Source organism: Taurulus bubalis, assembly GCF_910589615.1.
Source record: "Taurulus bubalis genome assembly, chromosome: 8".
NCBI classification, from domain to species: domain Eukaryota; kingdom Metazoa; phylum Chordata; class Actinopteri; order Perciformes; family Cottidae; genus Taurulus; species Taurulus bubalis.
In genome coordinates, this window is record NC_136596.1 from 28,884,879 (window position 1) to 28,898,949 (window position 14,071).

The window sequence follows — 14,071 nt, forward strand, 5'->3', positions numbered from 1 at the left end:
ACGCCTGACGTTCTGCATCTGCACCGACAGACTGCAAACATCTCCATGTCTCTTACAGCGTGCTCCGACTCACATTCCTCCTAGCAGGTCCATATGGCCGGCCCAGTGTGTGGCGGCTCCATCGGTCATGTACATTGTGCAACAGATACTTGTCCCACAGCGGCTGGAGGCCTCAACCTGGAGCCATTAGCGCTGCAGGAATGCCTCCAACGCGCACGCAGCCGACACCAGGCCATCACCGGCCGGCTTTCGGCCCCAGATGGCCGGGGCTCCGCATGGCCGACGGAGGGCGACGCGCCGGTTATCCGAGTCGCTCGGCCTCTACCTGCAGCCAGCCGGCCCTCAGCCAGTCGGACCCCATCTCTCAAAGCACACGGCCACATCCACTGTACAACATCAGACTGTTTGTGTCCTGGCTCCTCAATGGTGCAATGAGCTCTCCATTGACGTCAGGACAGCAGAAAGTCTCTACATCTTCCACCACAAACTAAAAACACAACTTTTTCGACTACACCTTGAATAAGGAAAGTAGCACTTAGTAGCACTTCAATGTCTCTTACTGATAGCACTTTGCAGTTTAATTTTATTGAAGAAATTGTACTTTCTTGTTCCGAGTTTGTCCTCATGGTTGAATGCACTTATTGTATGTCGCTTTGGATAAAAGCGTCAGCTAAATGTAATGATATGTAATGTCTCCCTGCAGGCCGGCTGCAAACAGCGGACGGGACGGAGAGCAACCTCGCTATCAGCCCCACAGAACCCCCACCACAGAGGTCCCCCCGCCCCCCACCACAGAGTCTCCCCCCCACCACAGAGTCCCCCACTACCACAGAGTCTCCCCCCCCCCCCCACCACAGAGTCCCCCACAACCACAGTCCCCCGCAGAGTCCTGGTCTCCGTGACTAAACCCATTAATGGCATATTGTGTCCCACTTTGACTGAGCTGTCGGAGCCGATAGAGACATCAACACAAGTTTATGAGTTAAGAAATAATTATTAAAGTGTTTAAAACTTGATTTAGCCTGATTTATCTTTAAAAGTCTCCTCTGCTGCATCACTGCTGCTTAACTCTTTGAATCACTGCGAGTTAGTCTAGTAGTTTGTCACGTTTTGTTTAATATAGTTTCTTTTTTTTCTTCATTTTTTCTGTATAATGTGCATTGTCCAGGTTGTTTTTATTGATCCAGTTGTACTTTCTTTTTTTTGATAATCCAGTTTCTGAAATGTAGTTTGTCTATTTTCTTTTTTAAATAATGTTCATTTGTCTTTGTGGGTTTTTTTTTATGATCCAGTTTTTGACATCTGTCGGAGATTTCTTCCCCGACCCCAAAGGAGGTGAATGGAATTATGATTTGATTAGCAGAAACTTCAGGGACAAATGTCTCAAAAAAGTCAGAAGACTACAGCGAGTCCATCGGATGCCGAAGTAGCATCTCACATCACATGGGCGAGCTAATAGAGTACTGCTTTCATTTATTGTATTTAACAATATAAATCAAGCTAGTTTCAGCATTGTGGTTCTGGATTACTCATCTGAAGCGTTATTGTCCTTCATCACCGAACGAGTCACTTCCCAAAGCGGACGCAACGCTAAATGAACTGTACTTCTCTTTTCTAGTCTTCTGACCACTCAGAGCTTTAACTCTACATTACATCATTCACCCATTCATACACTGATGGGAGGAGCTACCATGAAGGTACCACCTGTCCATCAGGACTAACTAACATTCATACTGATGGGAGGAGCTACCATGAAGGAACCACCTGTCCATCAGGACTAACTAACATTCACACTGATGGGAGGAGCTACCATGAAGGTACCACCTGTCCATCAGGACTAACTAACATTCACACTGATGGGAGGAGCTACCATGAAGGTACCACCTGTCCATCAGGACTAACTAACATTCACACTGATGGGAGGAGCTACCATGAAGGAACCACCTGTCCATCAGGACTAACTAACATTCACACTGATGGGAGGAGCTACCATGAAGGAACCACCTGTCCATCAGGACTAACTAACATTCACACTGATGGGAGGAGCTACCATGAAGGTACCACCTGTCCATCAGGACCAACTAACACTCACACTGATGGGAGGAGCTACAGAACAGACTTCTCTCACTACACGTCCAGGCTGATGCAGTGAGGAAAGCTTTTGTAAGACTACAGTTGTGAGCTATGTGACGTCACTCAGCCTCTGGACTGAAAGATGGATGAATGGAAGCAGCGGCCACAGATAGATCATTGTGTTCACTCTGAGGTCAGAGACCCACGCATGACCGAGAGGATCTCAGTTTGCCTCTGCCAGCCTTGAAGGAGCAGATGGGGTATAACCAAGTGGAGAGGGGAGCCGGGACCACCTGGCCTTGGGGGGCTGCTGAATAACCATCTCCGGGCCGCTATCAAAGCCTTACTGTTGCCTTATGGGTCAATGTTGCTTCCAGCAGGTGTGAATGACTCGCTGAACGGGAGAGGGGTGCTACCTCACACTGGCTCTCCAGGTAAACCTTAAATCAACCCCTCTGGGTCCCGGTGGGTCTGTCTTCCGCTTCTTATGACGATGTCAAAACCGTTCTATTTCATCGATCGTGACGTTGTGAAGCCAACAAGCAGGGCTCACACTAACAAAACCTACTTATCAGCTAACGGGAGTCATGAGAGAAGAGTCAGTGAGGTAATGAGGCTCTATGCACCTTCATGTGACCCCGGGTCGTGTTGGAAGACTCTTTCTCTGATGGTGGATATTGCGTCTGAAAGCTTGTGAAGGAACTCGAGTGTCTCCCTGACCTCTACACCTGACCCTTGACCTCTGTAGCGCAGCGCCCCGTCTGTTCCGTCCTCCCGCCGCCTCGCATCGCCGTTTAAATTCACAGATCTCCGGCAGCTTTACACGGATCCCCAGGACGGGATGGAGACCGGGCCACGGACGAGTGAGGAGGGTTTTAGACTTTGGGGACTAAAGTCAACACACTCCCATTTTATATATTTATGATATTAATTCAGATATGTTTAAGCTTTTCTAAGACGCCATGCATACTAGAGGCTGGAGACTAGAGGCTGCACACTAGAGGCTGCACACTAGAGGCTGCACACTAGAGGCTGGAGGCTGCACACTAGAGGCTGCACACTAGAGGCTGCACACTAGAGGCTGGAGGCTGCACACTAGAGGCTGCACACTAGAGGCTGGAGGCTGCACACTAGAGGCTGCACACTGCAGGCTGCACACTAGAGGCTGGAGGCTGCACACTAGAGGCTGGAGGCTGCACACTAGAGGCTGGAGGCTGCACACTGGCGGCTGCACACTAGAGGCTGGAGGCTGCACACTAGAGGCTGCACACTAGAGGCTGGAGGCTGCACACTAGAGGCTGCACACTAGAGGCTGGAGGCTGCACACTGGCGGCTGCACACTAGAGGCTGGAGGCTGCACACTAGAGGCTGCACACTAGAGGCTGGAGGCTGCACACTAGAGGCTGGAGGCTGCACACTAGAGGCTGGAGGCTGCACACTGGCGGCTGCACACTAGAGGCTGGAGGCTGCACACTAGAGGCTGCACACTAGAGGCTGGAGGCTGCACACTAGAGGCTGCACACTAGAGGCTGGAGGCTGCACACTAGAGGCTGCACACTAGAGGCTGGAGGCTGCACACTGGCGGCTGCACACTAGAGGCTGGAGGCTGCACACTAGAGGCTGGAGGCTGCACACTAGAGGCTGCACACTAGAGGCTGGAGGCTGCACACTGGCGGCTGCACACTGCACACTAGAGGCTGCACACTAGAGGCTGCACACTAGAGGCTGCACACTGCACAGAAATGCTGGGCAGATGGATAAACTCCCCCTGGAACCGCGAATTGTTCTTTTGACATTTCTGTCAATGAACAGACTTAACGAACAGGAGGATCGTTTCCCGCTGGAAGAGCCAGACACAGACATGAGATTCATTATAGATCACTATTCTCGTCTCACTCTCAAAGAGAAAGCTAATATGTGGATTTCCCAAAATGTTAAAGTATTCCTTCACGGATTCCAATGAGAACAAATAAGTCAAACTGCACTTTGAAGATAAAAAAAAATACAAAAAGTGAGGAACTGATATTAGAGAACATTTGACTTGTTTTGTAGTGTAAATAGGGCACCATGGGCCAAACTGCAACCAGCCAATGGCAGTAAGGAAACACTTCTATTTACTAGATAGAGAAAATAATGCACCAGATTTATCACTGGCTTTTTGTAAATCATATTTTAAAGCGTAAATGTCTCTTTTACTGAAGATATGATGCATCCTTGATGGATGTCTGAGGGTTATAGTGCAGCCATCTTTGTATTCACGCTGCATTGATGGCCGTGATGCTGCCTTCAGGATCAAACAACGGGCTGAAGGCCACTTTTTATAGCCTCACACTTTCTCAGAGTGTGTTGTGTTAAGCTAATGAATGTATGGCTTTATCTGCGCTAATCCGGGCGGCCGGCCGGGCCGAGGGTCACGCTGTGGTCAGGGGGGCGGGCGCTCCGTCACTTGACACGCTCAAAGGAGCGACTTCCCTTTCATCATACCATGGGTCAGAGTTTTACGGCCTCACAGAGCCGGCCAGCGCACTGCACTGTGCAAACGGAGGCGGAAAGCAGCCATCTGATAATCATCATCTTACAAAACTCAAAAACAAAGCAGGGCTCGCCGTCATTCAGCTGCAGCTCACTTCTTCACCTCAGGTCTCTGGCAGGGAGACTAACACCAAATCAAATCTGGGGGAAGATTTGACCAAAAGAGATCGCTTCAGAGTTTAGGGAGATTGGTTTTTGTGAGAAACAATAAAGTCTGGAGTCCAGGTTTCCCTGTTGTGGCAGCTACGAACACTTTATCGCTTCTGTATATGTTGGGTAACTATTGGTGACTTTTAAACATTTCCTGTTGTTCACCAGCGTAGAAGCCCTCCCTCCCTCCCAGTGGACAATGGAGTCCCAGTAAATGTCACCCGTTTACTGTCGGGCAGGAGGCTCAGCGTGCGTAAAGCATCTCACTGCTCTTGCAGTATTGTGATCACAGCTCTCCCTTTCGTGTGTGAGCAGTTAGCGTACGCGACTAGGAAACTGTACCATAAGACACTGTGTGTGTGTGTGTGTGTGTGTGTGTGTGTGTGTGTGTGTATGTGTGTGTGTGTGTGTGTGCGCACACACAATATTAATGAAGAAAGTGACAGGAAAGTAGAGCAAACAGACAACATAAAGTAAAAATAATTTGAGGAAATACAAGTAAAAAAAATTTCAAATAAGGAATGATTATTAAAAACCCTCCCAAACCCACACTTTACGTTTGTTCACAGTTTGTGTGATACAGTATTGTAAGAATATAATTAAGTAGTTATTTGGTTGCAGTAAATCAGACGCGCCTCATTCAGTGCAACACTGACCAGTTTTGGAAATAGGAAAAGAATAGAACATTTATTATAAAGAATCATGATCTGCAGCATGCTGTCATTAAACATCATGTAACATGAGATCATCAACCCCACCTGCAGTCCTTCCCTCAGCCGAGAGGATCCTCGGTCTCACACTGAAGCACCAACAGCGGTCAAGTCAACTGGTCTGAGACCAGTTAACTAAACTTCCTCTGCTCTCCATGAATGTCTGCACTCTGACCGACCACCGACTATTGGGTTGGCGAGTAATTAAGGTACTGTTCAGTTTATCAGCTGAATAATGACAATACAACAAAGGAATGAAAGCTTGGTTACAGAAACTACTTCTGTAGTTTGAGCTCAACGCTCCACAGATCATTAGTCCTGGACTGTTGGCAGTGGCGGTTCTACATGTAACTACGCCTACATGTAATTAAGACCGGATACATCCGTCTGTGCGTAGCCTCAAACGTAACATCTTGACACATGTCAAGAGGTTCCTTACGTTTCCCCAAAAGTGAAACTTAAAAGTCCGTCACAACTCTGTGTTCTGGATTGAAATCAAGGCAGAGTTACTGAGATCTGACCCTGCCTCCATTCCAACACCCTGTCTTTGTGAAGCAGGTTTTAATGAAGTGACAGATTGCATGTAAAGGTGTAAGGTACGGAGTAGAGTCAGTAGACTGGACATAAACAACAGACGTCGGGGCTCGGCCTTTTTCTCCCGTCACCCCGAGACGGACCGGCTCGTAGCAGAGGAACAAGCTCAGGCTCCACTAATGCAGCGTCATGGTGATGTGTATCTTTATGCATTTTATAATTGTATTTATGCCGGTCGTATTAAGTCATATTTATTACGTCATATTTTTCATCTACACCGTGAAGGCCGGTTCGTGAAAATATTGTCTGACACAAAACCGGTCTGGCTCAAAAAAGGTTAGGTACCACTGCATTAGAGCACGGCTCCATAGCCCACAGTGGACCGACCGCCCCCCCCCCCCCGCGCGCACGCACACACACACACACACACACACACACACACACACACACACACACACACACACACACACACACACACACACACACACGACCCGCAGCCGGCACCCCCCCCAGCAAGCAGCCGCAGGGGGCGCCAATCCCCCAACCCCCTACACAGTGACATGATAGATTTTGGAAAACCGCTTCACGGCCCAGATGATATTTTTTTTTTTTTTTTTTTTTAAGTGGTCGTGCCGCCCCTCACGTGTCATAAAAAAGTGCCGCCCCGGGCGACTGCCCGGGTCGCCCGTGCCCAAAACCGCCCCTGACTGTTGGTCCATCATCTCTACAGACGTCCTCTAGTCTGTCCCGATCCCAGTTTACATGTTAAAAAACTACTCCTCAAAATGGCCGCCACCTGGCCACCTCCCTGTGGAGCCCGGCTGAAACCAGTATTCATCGCATCAATTGCCAGAAAGTCCTAAATGTTACGCAGCTTCTCCCGTGTGAGGGTTTGATGATTTACTCGTTTACATCGTAAACTGAACGTCATATCTGACTATGTTCTAACATTTGACTAAACAATAACTCAACCAGTGGAACCAATAGCTAGACCAGGGTTCATATTCATCCTGACCAACGGGTTTCATGACTTCTCATGTCCATGACAAACATTTAGTGAAGTCTGGGTGTAAACAGTAAAAAGTGAGTAAATGTAGTATTTAAACTAACAATGAGAACACAAAGCATACAGTAAACCTTAAATGACTCAAATGAATGAGACAATAGTTTGATTAAAGAATAAACATTTATATAGATGTCTGTATGTATGCCTGCTTATATTCTGAGTCTCTCTTTTAAAAGCATATTCATTATTTCAAACTCAGCGTAAATGAACACATGAATATAACACATTCACATGACCGTCAGAAGAGCCCTGGTGATGCACAGACTCCGCCCACAGCCCTGAAACATGAACTCAAGGGGAATGTGCTTGTTTGTGTTTAGCTAATGAGAACAGTAACCGTTTAGCAGATTCCTGTTAAATGTGCCGCTCTGTGTGTCTTTTCTGTTGACTGACAAATGACTGCTGCCTGCCGGCTTTGTCCAGAAATCTGTGAGGATGACTTCATCTTCAACAGACTCCAGTCTAGCCAGTGTGGACGGAGCTTTGCGTCGATGCAGCAGTCAAATCACTCGGGAGTTTCTTCCAATACAAGTGAATCCTAACACTTAGGGCTGCGAACAGAAGCTGTGAAACGGAAATAAAGCGTCCCGACTCTACATACCAAGTTCAGTGTTTTACAGAGGAGCTCATCCTCTCCTCTCAAATTCAAACTCAAACTGAAGCTGTTCATGGCTTCTGGCTATGCCACGTGTTGAATATCACAGAGGCGTGATAGTCACCGGTCACTGTACCAACTGTCCCCAGTACTTACTGTAACGTCTTCCCCTTTCAAAATATGCTTTAAGGCCGCTCCTCCCCCATCCTGCCTGCAGCTCATTAGCAGCTGTTAGATCCTCCGGTGAGCCAGAGAGCATGTGAGAGCCACCCGGCCTGTAGCTCATGGATCAAGTGGAGGCTGTAAATACTTTGCTGGGTTACACGGAGGTCAGCAGAGAGCGGCCATTAATGCTTCAAGAGCAGCATCCCAGTGACCTGGTCACCGTTCCCATAGCGCTCACGGCCACCTCCCCCACCTGCCCGTCACGGTCCACACAACAACACGCCAGCGCCGCCGCGGGGGAAGAGCGACGCGAGAGGGGGGCGCTCGGGCCAAGAAAGGATTCCATGCTTAACAAATATCAACTTAGTAATATAAACTTAAAGATAGATAAAAAGGTGAGGAACTGCTGATCATGGCCGTGTCCAGAATCACCCACAGAGAGTATCATTAAACCCTCTACAGCAGGGTATTAATGTCACATTGTAGCATAATACAGCATATATGGAAATTATTATTAATGTCACACTGTAGCATAATACAACATATATGTTCATTATTATTAATGTCACATTGTAGCATAATACAGCATATATGGAAATTATTATTAATGTCACATTGTAGCATAATACAGCATATATGGAAATTATTATTAATGTCACACTGTAGCATAATACAACATATATGTTCATCATTATTAATGTCACATTGTAGCATAATACAGCATATATGGAAATTATTATTAATGTCACATTGTAGCATAATACAGCATATATGGTAATTATTATTATGTCACATTGTAGCATAATACAGCATATATGGTCATTATTATTAATGTCACATTGTAGCATAATACAGCATATATGGTAGTTATTATTATGTCACATTGTAGCATAGTACAACATATATGGTCATTATTATTAATGTCACATTGTAGCATAATACAGCATATATGTTCATTATTATTAATGTCACATTGTAGCATAATACAGCATATATGTTCATTATTATTAATGTCACATTGTAGCATAATACAGCATATATGGTAGTTATTATTATGTCACATTGTAGCATAATACAACATATATGTTCATTATTATTAATGTCACATTGTAGCATAATACAGCATATATGATAGTTATTATTAATGTCACATTGTAGCATAATACAGCATATATGATAGTTATTATTAATGTCACATTGTAGCATAATACAACATATATGTTCATTATTATTAATGTCACATTGTAGCATAATACAGCATATATGATCATTATTATTAATGTCACATTGTAGCATAATACAGCATATATGGTCATTATTATTAATGTCACATTGTATCATAATACAGCATATATGGTCATTATTATTAATGTCACATTGTAGCATAATACAGCATATATGGTCATTATTATTAATGTCACATTGTAGCATAATACAGCATATATGGTCATTATTATTAATGTCACATTGTAGCATAATACAGCATATATGGTCATTATTATTAATGTCACATTGTAGCATAATACAGCATATATGGTCATTATTATTAATGTCACATTGTAGCATAATACAGCATATATGTTCATTATTATTAATGTCACATTGTAGCATAATACAGCGTGTGATAGTGTGCTGTTTGTGGTCCTGATAAGACCTGCATCTGATCTGAACCCGCCTATGGGTGCTTCTGTTCTGGCGCTCATCACCTGACCTCTCCAGTCAGAGCACACGCATGTTGCCTGGAAACCATCAGGATGAAGGACGTTCAGCCTCTAGACCTCAGAGAGGAGGAGCTTCTGTGGACATGTCCAGCTGTCAGCGAAATAAAGAAGAAATGCTTCCATATGACGAAGTGATGGATGACTGGAACAAGAGGAGGTCAAGCCATTGAAGACGTTCACATTAAACGGCATCAACAGACAAGTTAAAGGAATATGATGTCTTTATGAAGACATTTAGAATGATATTAGCCTCCACGTCAAAGTGGAACGTTCATCCTATACACGACTTCAAAGTAATGACGTACCATCCATTAGAGGAAAACTGATAGTGCAAGACTCTTACGATCACAGAATGTGTTCCTTCTAAATGAGGAAATTGGTGAAAGTACAATTAACTAATCAGGTTCTCTCACTGGTGTTATTTTCTTACAGTGAAAAAATTAACTTTAAGAAAATGTAGTCAACTGGCAAATTTCTATAAAAAATTTTTTTTAAAAAGTCAACTTCCGTTTAGTCCTGAACTCATGATGTTATATATGAACATGTGTTTTACATGCATGTTTAAAAGGTATGTGACATTAAGACAGGAAACAAACTAACCATTCATGGTCAAATGTATACAAATAACGCCAAAAAATATTTTATATTCATCAAATATATATATTTGTTATTTTGTGAATGTGTAAAGGCATATTTCTGTTCTCATTCGTTAACGTATACAATAAGGTGAATCCATCGAACACATTTTACAAATCAAAGTGTATTTTATTAATATATAACTGAATGTTTTTCAGCATGCGGTAAAACAAAACTGCCACGTCAAGGTTTTTCTTTATGCATCGTTAGAATGAAACCTGGCTAATCAATACAGATTAAAGTAAGTAAATCCAAAGGACCAGTGTGAAGTTGCAGCATACAGAGAGCTCACACTTCCACTTCATTCATCTGATGCTGAAACCATCTGCTGCCAGATAAATCACTCTGTTTGAAATGCTAATCAGCTGGGGAGGAATGTCCTCCAATCTGGGGAAATTATCTTGCAATAGGTGGAGTCCCAACATTTACACCCTTGTTTCACAATCCTGATGATCCCTTCAGTTTCCAATTGATTTTATTGAGAAAAAGAATCAGCCCCAGAGGAGCCGGACCCCGGTCTGACCCCGGATCAAAGAGAACAGAAACTGATGCCAAGCGGCTTTACGAAATGTAACGAGATAGATAGATAGATAGATATAGATATATATATATATATATATATATATATATATATATAATTGAACTGAATCAGTGAGGAGATATTTACACTCTGCTGGTATTACTTTGAACGTTCAACAGAAACCTTCAGAATCCTTTTTCTTATTTCCACAACTTCCACTTCGTCTAAACTGGAATCAAAATACTTGATGAAAATGAGTGAAAACAGCTGTTAGTGTGTTTGTTGAAGAGTGAAACCAGAAGAGAAGACTAACCCAACACCTCCCTGCTTTACAGAATAAAGACTGGTTTGGTCGTATAGATTGCAGATCATCAGCTATCTAGTGTTTGTTGGCGTTGACACAGATCCTGTGGTAGTGGAGGGAGTCAAGTTAAGAAGACAACCCCGCATGATGGATCACATCTGCCTGCGTGGCCCCTCCTCTACTGTACTCCTCCGGCTCATCATTCAGGCGGCACGGCGGGGGGTTTGGCATCCCGGCCCCCGTCCCGCCCACCGCCAGCCGTCCCGTCGCCCCGAGGGAGAGCACAGACCCCCGGCCGGAGCGCGGCTCACAAAGCCCTTTCTTTCAGCCGGGCGGCCGGCAAAACCCCCGAGGCCCAAACACGGAGCCACAAACACGGGACTCCTGCAGCCAACCTGGCTCCTTCTTCTTCTTCCACCACCGACTTCAATTGCATTAAAACGGCCCACGTCACTGAGCACAGAGCGGAGGCGAGGGGGTTCCCAGTCAATTCAAAGATCAATCCAAATGGAGTTCTTCAAATGTGGCTCTGTGGAGAGCTGGAAGGAGGGAGGCTGCTTTGTTTCCTCTGGAACAATGTGAGCCGACAGCTTTAACAGTCAACACTTCTCCCCGCTCAGTGATGGGTTAACCAGCTGGTTTCAACATCTGCAGCATCTGCTGCAACTAACGCTTATATTCTTCACCGGCAGACTACTCCTCAGCTGGAACGTTCTCCATATGAACTGCAGTCGTCTCTTAGAAATGTGCAGAAAGCGGCCTCCACTATTTTCTTTGTGAATCAAATCATGATTTAGAAAAACAGAGCTGTAAGATGACTCAAGACACTATTAAAATAATAAATCAATTCATCAGCATTTTTTTTTAACCTTCCTTGTGTTCGGGTCGACCCGTTTTAGGTTTTAAAAACATAAAGGAACCACATTAATGTGTTTATTGCATCAAAGTTGGTCAGGAACCTCTATTTCAACTAAATAAAAAAAATGTTTCCCCACAAAATTATAAAATTATGAAATGACCTTTGTGTTGTTAGGGTCGGTTTTGACGCAGTTAAAAAAAATAAGATTTGCTTGATTGGTTGTTGTTGGTTTTACCTTGCAAATCTGTGTTTGTATTAAAGTTTTATTGCTGAAAAAAATACTGTTTAGCCTTTTTCTTGAACTAAATATAAATGGGTCGAAATTGACCCGTAATACCATAGAAGTTACTATAGTTAATAATATTAAAACATAAATAAAACAAATGTATGTAAGAGATGTGTTCTAAAACCCCTCAGTAATAGTCAGGTAACACAACAACCTTTTATTCATTGACATGATTCTCTTGAGGTTCATTTTAACATTTCTTTAATTGAAATGGAGGTATCCTGACAAAGAAAAGGCCCAGAGGCCCACACCAAAATATTAACATTATTATATTAACACATGAGGAAGGATAAGTTATGATTCTATTTCTTAAATGCAAATGTTTGCCAGTTTCTTAACTCCTGTGACATGAAACTAAATATCTTTGAGGTCTCTTTGGGCTCTAGTGACATTTTTCAGACCGATTAATCTAGAAAATAATGCACAGATTAAATCAACAATGAAAAAAATGTTAGCTGCATTTCTTTCCCAGTCCAGAACCAAACAATGTAGAGTTTACTGTCACATACATCAAAAACAAAACCTCATGCGAGGCAAAACATCTCAACTGAAGAGATAATACAATGTTTTATATAATACAATTACTTCCCTAATGAATCGATTATGAGAACGGCTTCTATTGATATACTTTAATGACTCCTCCAGCTCTACATTACGTAAAAGGCCTTCCTCACCCAGATTCATTTGACAGTTTATTATTACATTATTAGATTCCCTCCATTGTTTCCCCATCATTGTATTCATGACAATGTTTTAATGAAAAAGAGCTCCTAATATGATCAGTCTTTTAGACAAAAGAAAAATGCTGAGTTTGCAAACTGAAAATGTAATTCCATCAACGCTGACAAAACACATTCACACCATTGGGTTACTCGTTTATGTATGCATCAAGTTATTCATTATTATTTTCTTACATTCTGCGATGACGGAAAGAAGAATTAAAGACAGAGCATTATTTCTTTCAAAATTTAGATTTACGGTAAGCAGTTAAAGATTTTAAGAATTTTTTTATTTGTTGATTATTGTTAATTGATATAGGAATTGTTTAGTTTTAATTCAAAACAATAGTAAAATAAAATGTTACAGTTTCCTAAAGCCCAAGAAGATGAAATGAATAAAACAAATAAAAACTGAATCGTCAACATTGGTGTCAGTTTATTTGGACGAATCGTAAAATAAGCCATGTAGTCTTATCATTTATAAAAAAATTTAAAAAAATGTTTTGAAAACAATGTTAAGCTATTTAAGTTCTCTCCTTTTCCCCGTTTTTTGTATTAGTCAGAATTTCCTTTTGAAATACCAGATCACAGACTAATCCATCACATGTTGGTGCAGCCGGTCTCTCATAATTAGGCTCATGACGTCACGTCGTGCTCAGAGCATGCAGAGTTAGAGGAATTTTAATGCTGGAAATGTCAATAAATCTTCAGTCCCGCGTGTGACGGACTGCTGCAAGGCATTGTGGGCCTTAGTGTGGGCAATACAGAACATATGAAGAAATAATAAGCCAACTGAAAGGTAAGAGGACTGTAAATGAAGCGTCCCTACAGTGTGAGCTCAAAGAGCCATGACCAGAGGAACCGGACCCTCTTCTCCCGGCTCTCCATCCCGTGAAGCGGCACCGGGTCGCGGGGACTGAAGCGGCTGCAGCGCCTTCTCCAAGTTCAAAAGTTCACCTTTTACGACCTCAGAGCCTCGCTGCCACCTCCAAATAAAAACATTCCGACCTCTGTTCCCAGCGAGCCCAGCTCTCACAAGCACGCGCACACACACACACACACACACACACACACACACACACACGGAAACAATCCAACTTCCCTGAAGCAAAGCTCGGGAACAAACCCCTCTCTCCCACCTGGCCCTCCACCTGCGGAGGTGCACGAGTGCTCCCGGCCCTGAGTCACCTCCAGGTCCCCA

The 14,071-nt window shown here is 43.6% G+C and overlaps 1 protein-coding gene across 1 annotated transcript in view; it reads right to left on the reverse strand.

The window, feature by feature from the left end:
• The window catches only part of nr6a1a (nuclear receptor subfamily 6, group A, member 1a), a gene marked incomplete at both ends in the record, with an annotated part of 79,251 nt that overhangs the window by 64,348 nt on the left and 832 nt on the right, over positions 1–14,071 (reverse strand). The window lies entirely within an intron of this gene.